Below are 7328 nucleotides of genomic sequence, written 5' to 3'. Positions count from 1 at the left end.
CAACCCAGTCAGTCTGACACTTGGAGACATAACACCTGAGGAACTGCTCCAAGGACTGGTTCACCCTTTCAGTCTGCCCATTAGACTGCGGATGGTAGCCTGACGACAAGCTGACAGAAATCTGGAGATCGGAACAAAATGCCCTCCAGAATTTGGCCACAAACTGGGATCCGCGGTCAGAGACCACATCAAGTGGCAACCCGTGGAGACGCACAACATGCAGCATAAATAATTCAGACAGGCGTCTGGCTGATGGCAGCCCAACCAGTGGAACGAAGTGCGCCATCTTCGAAAACCTGTCAACGACAACCCAGATGGCTGTCATCCCCGAGGATTTGGGCAAGTCCACCACAAAATCCATTGAAATGTGGGTCCATGGCTTAGATGGGATAGAGAGTGGATGTAATGGGCCAACAGGAACCCCTCTTGGAGTCTTATTTCGGGCACAGATGTCACATGCCCGAACCCACTGATCCACATCCTTAGCCACCGAGGGCCACCACACCGCCCTAGATAGCAACTCCCGAGTTCTGGCAATACCCGGGTGACCTGCCGACTTCTTGGCATGGAATTCCAGGAACACTCGCTGTCTTAACCTAGGAGGCACAAACAAAAGACCTACCGGAAGGTCTGGAGGAGCCTGCTCCTGTGCTCTAAGGACTAATGATAAGAGGTCCTGGGTAATGCCCACTTTAATACATGATGGGGAAACAATGGGCAACGGCTCCTCGGTGGTCTCCTGGATTGGAGCAAAACTCCGCGAGAGCGCATCAGCCTTGATGTTTTTTGACCCAGGGCGATATGTTATCAAAAAATTAAAGCGAGCAAAAAACAAAGCCCATCGTGCCTGCCTGGCATTGAGACGCTTCGCTGACTCTAAATATGCCAGATTCTTATGGTCAGTGAGAATTGAGACCACAAACTTAGCCCCCTCAAGCCAGTGTCTCCACTCCTCGAGTGCATCCTTAATAGCCAACAATTCCCGGTTACCCACGTCATAATTCATCTCGGCAGGCGAAAATTTACGGGAAAAGTAAGCACAGGGATGAAGGCGATTATCAGACACTCCCATCTGAGAAAGCACTGCCCCAATACCCATCTCAGAGGCATCCACCTCCACCACAAAAGGACGCTCTGGATCTGGGTGTCGCAGCACCTTGGCCGAAACAAATGCCCTTTTGAGACGGGCAAAAGCCGCTTTAGCCTCACAAGACCAGTGAGCAACATCCGCCCCTTTCTTAGTGAGTGCCACCAAGGGCGCCACTATAGACGAAAATCCAGCGATAAATCGTCTATAAAAATTTGCAAAGCCCAGGAAACGCTGAAGCGCCTTCAAACTAGTGGGCTGCACCCAATCCAGGACTGCCTGTACCTTGGAACCCTCCATTTGGAAACCTTCTGGGGAGATAATATATCCTAGAAATGCGATTTGCTGAACTTCAAATTCGCACTTCTCCAGCTTTGCCCCAAGCCGGTGGTCTCTGAGTTTCTGGAGGACTAAGCGTACATGCTTCCGATGTTCCTCCAGGGAATGGGAGAAGATTAGGATGTCATCTAAGTATACAACTAAGAATCTATCCAAATATTCCCTGAGCACATCATTCATGAAATCCTGGAAGACTGCCGGGGCATTACAGAGCCCAAAAGGCATCACCAAATATTCATAATGCCCTGAGTGGGTATTAAAGGCAGTCTTCCATTCATCCCCCTCTCTTATTCGGATTAGATTGTACGCACCGCGTAGGTCAATCTTAGAAAAAATGGTGGCAGTACGAAGCTGGTCAAACAAGACCGAAATGAGAGGCAGTGGGTATGAGTTTTTAATCGTGATACGGTTCAATTCCCTGAAGTCGATGCAGGGTCGCAACGAACCGTCCTTTTTACCCACGAAGAAGAACCCCGACCCAACTGGAGACTGTGAAGGTCTGATAAATCCCTTAGCCAAGTTCTCCTGAATGTACTCTGCCATAGCCTGAGTCTCAGGACGTGACAGGGAGTACAACCTGCTCTTGGGAAGCTTAGCATTTGGCAACAAATCAATGGCACAGTCATAGGGGCGATGGGGAGGTAGTACCTCTGCAACTTTTTTGGAGAACACGTCCGCAAAATCTGCATAACACCCTGGCAATCCTGGCAAACTTAGCTGCGAGAGCCTGACTGGAAGGCTCAAGCAACTCCTGAAACAATCAGTACCCCAACTAAGAATCTCCCCAGAGACCCAGTCAAATTGAGGATTGTGGGCCCTTAACCAGGGTAACCCCAACACCAATGGGGCAAAAGTACAGACAGTCACATAAAAGGACAATTTTTCAGAGTGTGTAGCTCCAATAAACAAAGAAATCTGGCTAGTGCAAGAGGTAATTTTACCTTGGGATAATGGTTCCCCGTTTAACCCACAAATCTCAATTTTCGATGCCAAGGGTACTAAGGGAACAGAGTGTTTCAGGGCGAATTGGCGGTCCATAAAAACCCCGTCGGCCCCACTGTCCACAAAGGCCTCAGTCTTGACAGTTTGACCGAGGATCTTCAAGGTCACCGGAATGATAAAAGTCTTCTTGGGAAATTCTGACTTCTGACCTGACAGGATATTTCCCATCACCCTCAGGCCCTGAAGTTTTCCGGCTTTTCTGGGCATGATACTACCACATGACCTTTATTCCCACAGTACAAACACAACCCCTGCTGTCTCCTCCGCATCTTCTCACGCGAGGAGAGGCGGGTAGCCCCAATCTGCATAGGCTCCTCAGAAAATTCCTCAGAGTCTGAGGTTCCCTTGGGAAGGAAGGAAATCTCAGTCTCCCTTTCAAGCCTACGCTCTCTCAGCCGTCTATCCACCCGGATGGATAACTGCATGAGCTGATCCAAGCTATCAGGCAAGGGATATTGTACCAGTTGGTCCTTTATCTGGTTAGAAAGACCTCTTCGGTACTGGTGTCTCAGGGCTGGGTCATTCCACTGGGTATCATGGGCCAACCTCCGAAACTCCGTACAGTAAACCTCAACTTGCCTGCGCCCTTGCTTAAGGATCGAAATCTGAGCCTCGGCTGAGGCCGTCTTGTCAGGGTCATCATACAACATGCCCAGTGCCGTAAAAAAAGCATCAACACTTTTAAGCGACGGACAGTCAGGCTGCAACCCATATGCCCAGACCTGTGGGTCTCCTTGTAGCAAGGAAATCACTATGCCCACCCGCTGAATCTCCGACCCAGAAGACTGAGGCCTAAGCCGGAAGTATAGCTTGCAGCTCTCCTTGAAACAAAAGAACTGCGAGCGATCTCCAGAAAAACGATCCGGGAGATTTACTTTCGGCTCCTTAACCCCTGCAGGTGCTGCTGCTGCGGGAGCTCCGCCAGCAGCCTGGGAGGTGTGCATTTTAATGGACAAATCATTAAATTGTCGAGTCAGGACCTGCACCTGATCGACCACCTGTTGCAACGTATTTTGAGGGGTATGCTCCATATTCCCACAAAATTTCAACAGGAGTATTAGGCTGCTGAATATGTTATGCACACCAGTGCCAGCAGGAAAGTACTGGTGTCAGAACTGTTATGCACTCCAGTGTCTGCAGGAATGTACTGGTGTTTGAACTGTTATGCAAAACAGATGGACTCACAGACAAACTGGGGAATATGACATAACGTACACAGAAGGTGATAGAGTAACAAAATACACACAAAGTGAACAGAGAAGCCCAGAGGCTAAGGAACTGGGTATCTCCCTTGTATTAGAACTGCTAAGATGGAAAAAGCAAGATGTTGTGTTTTAATACGTAGAGTACCCGAAATGCTGTTGCTAAGGGCAACAGCAAAACCCTAAAGGGTTACCAACGGGTGTGGCAGTAAACTCCTTGGTCAGAGATGGAATGATAGACACAAGGAGAATCTCCACAATCCAAATTCTCACTTGCAGTGCACAGGTTTTAGCTTACTGCCACTAAACTGACCCCTGACACCTAGCACAGTGAGACAGGATTAGACAGGCAAGTCTTAGAATACAGCCGCAAACTTGCTAAGTTCACAGAGTAGTAACAGAACCCCAGCAAGCTAAACGACTGACTCCAGTCTTACTGCTAGGTCTGGATTGGCAGAGTGTAATACCAAATTCCCAGGCCTATTTGCAGTAAGCAACAAACAAATACAAAGCTACACAGTACTGGCTAACGTTCATGAACTGACTAACCAACAAAGATTCAGCAGCATCTGCTTACCCTGAAAAGAGGCCTTATAAAGCAGGTGCTGTCCACGCCCCACTCAGACCTCACAGACTGTGAGCACAAAAACCAGCACCGGATCCCCTGCCGTGCACAGAGCCTATAACCACTGCACAGCAAAAGACCCGAACCGGAGTATCAGCTGCGCTCAGGTTACTCCACTAGCACTTGTCTCCCGGTTGCCATGACGACGTGGCAGCACAGGGCAGGAGACCCTAACAGTAATGCATGTTGACGTAAAGCTATAGTAAGACCAATGCTACATATAAACTAAATAGTGGCTGTCTTCAACCCCATACAGACCCACCCATCATCACCGAGGATGCCCAGCAGGAACGTGACCAGGAGACCTTCACACTCCACCTGCAGGCCATCGATCCAACCCAGCCAACCACACCGCAGGACATACCCCAACCACCCCAAACATCACACAGCCCCCAATTGACCACAACACAAGTGGACACACAAATGGGCCCTGAGTTTTGGACCCGTTGGTCCACACAACAGGCACAATACTGCGCAAGCCTCAACACCCACAGCCAATACCTGTCAAGTCTGCCCCATCATCTGCCTAGACTGAGTCGCAACTCAGGCAGACTTATAGTGCAGGTGGGCAGAATCGCAAACTCCATGGAACAGATGAGGGCAGACAACAGCCAAGTGCAATGCAATCAAACCTCCAACGCATCTTGGATGAACAACAGCGGCAGCAACAATCACTCATCCAGATCATCCAACATAACCAAATGATAAATGAGAACCTATCACGAATTATAGCAAACAACACTGCCACTAATACGCAGCTCACAGCAAGCTTGAACAATCTAAGTCAAAGCCTAAGTGTGTTGGCATCACACCATGTGACATCGAGCTCGGGGACAACTACACCAAGCCACACCCCAGTTCAATCCCCAGTTCGACGCTCAAGTCGAACCCGCACCAACGAGCCAGCACAATCCTCGGCACCCAGCACACAAAAAAACCCCAAATAATAATGCGTGCACAAAATATGGTGACCATTAAAATGTTTTTTTTGTTTTTTTTCATAAATTCGTGTGTTAAAATAAATAAATTGTTAACACGGAATATGTGTATTGTTTAATTCGCTCCACAAACCACCTCCACATTAGTGTCTTGGGCGAGATGTGTATGGGTATAAATATATTGCCTGCCCCTAGGTGTCCTCAGCTCAACGTGTGTGCAATCTATGGCACCCAGCACATTGGCCATGGCCGCAAGATCACATAAAGCTACCCTGACTGCATGCCACTGCGACTCCAGGGTAGGGAAGCAGAGAGAGACATCTATGTGGACATCCAAGACATCCAAAACCTGAGTGGACATTCCAAAATTAAAGGTGAGTGTCATGACCTGTAATCAATACAATATTACATTACAGAAGCACCACTTAGACATAAACGTGTATGTATGTTTTAACTCACCTGAATTACATATTTCTAAAAGGTGGCCTGTGAGATACTAATGACATTGCTAGTCACAGGCTGGAAGCTGCCAGTAGCCATAAAGTGCAACACAGGCAGGAGATTGTGCAGGCCTGAGACAGAGCGAGAGCGTGCTGTCTCAGGGTCTAGGTTCAGTTTGACAAGGTCATACAGACGGAAAATGTTATTTACATTTAGTCGGAGCATCTGTATAACATGGTCATCAGCAAATTTGTTATGGTTTAAACGCCCACTAAAAAAACAAGCCATGGCCAGCCTACGCGGAACATGTACAACCTGCTGACCATGTTGATTTTCCTGGCCTGGGTTTATTGTAGCCTCATGGAGCAGTGTCAGGTATCCCCCAGCAAACAAGACAGCAGTACTACACACAGTAGCAGCCATTTCAGATTGAGAGTGGTGAAAAATGTGTTGGGGCCCCTTTTAAAGGTCCAAAAAGTCAGGTGTGACTAATGTTGAATTGGCAACACATGTAAACACGCTTCTCAAAAGCAGGTCTACTTTTTTTTAGGCTTTTTGTACGATTAGTATTTTTACACGGCCGCACAAGCATTTTCACGCAAGAGATTTCAAATACGAATGGTTAGTAAATGACCATGTTCAATACCTAAACAGCCGCGTTTGACCGATGGTGTATTCATTCGTATTTTTACTACACAGCCGTAATAAAAATACGAATGCCCTCATCACTGCCGTGATTTTAGTTTAGTAAACTCCTGAGATGACACTTTGAAGAAAAAACACCATCTCAGTCAAAATCGGGACCTTAGTAAATATACCCCTGTGTGTTCAGAAACACAAATCCCTGAGGAGAATCTAAGTGTGCCCATGAGTGCTATGTGTGAGCCTTACCTTTCTGATACTATACTCATAGAAAAGCCTCCTTTCACCATTTTTGCCTCTCCAAATGAGGGATTGAGCAGCAGAAGTGTAGCTGGTGACATAAAAATTGAGGATGCCACTGCAAGAGCAAGAGGATGAGGGAGATATTTGTGTAGCTGATGCTGGCGCTAATGAGGATGTTGAGGATGAGGATGTTGTTTGTGTAAGTCAGGCACCAGTGGAAGCAGTTCTTGCCCATGATAAAAAGAAGGCCATTTCCATGACTGGGCATAGGACTAAAAATCCACCATTTATGTGAGGAATTATTTTTACCCAAATCCTGACAACATTTGTCTCACCATCTGTAGTGTTTGCAAAGCTACAGCTAGTAGAGGTAGGGACATTAACCCTCTAGGAACTAGAGATGAGCGCCTGAAATTTTTCGGGTTTTGTGTTTTGGTTTTGGGTTCGGTTCCGCGGCCGTGTTTTGGGTTCGAATGCGTTTTGGCAAAACCTCACCGAATTATTTTTGTCGGATTCGGGTGTGTTTTGGATTCGGGTGTTTTTTTTCCAAAAACACTAAAAAACAGCTTAAATCATAGAATTTGGGGGTCATTTTGATCCCAAAGTATTATTAACCTCAAAAACCATAATTTACACTCATTTTCAGTCTATTCTGAATACCTCACACCTCACAATATTATTTTTAGTCCTAAAATTTGCACCGAGGTCGCTGTGTGAGTAAGATAAGCGACCCTAGTGGCCGACACAAACACCGGGCCCATCTAGGAGTGGCACTGCAGTGTCACGCAGGATGTCCCTTCCAAAAAACC

Source organism: Pseudophryne corroboree, chromosome 7, assembly GCF_028390025.1.
Source record: "Pseudophryne corroboree isolate aPseCor3 chromosome 7, aPseCor3.hap2, whole genome shotgun sequence".
In the NCBI taxonomy this organism is placed as follows: Eukaryota; Metazoa; Chordata; class Amphibia; order Anura; family Myobatrachidae; genus Pseudophryne; species Pseudophryne corroboree.
This window is presented reverse-complemented; position numbering follows the sequence as displayed.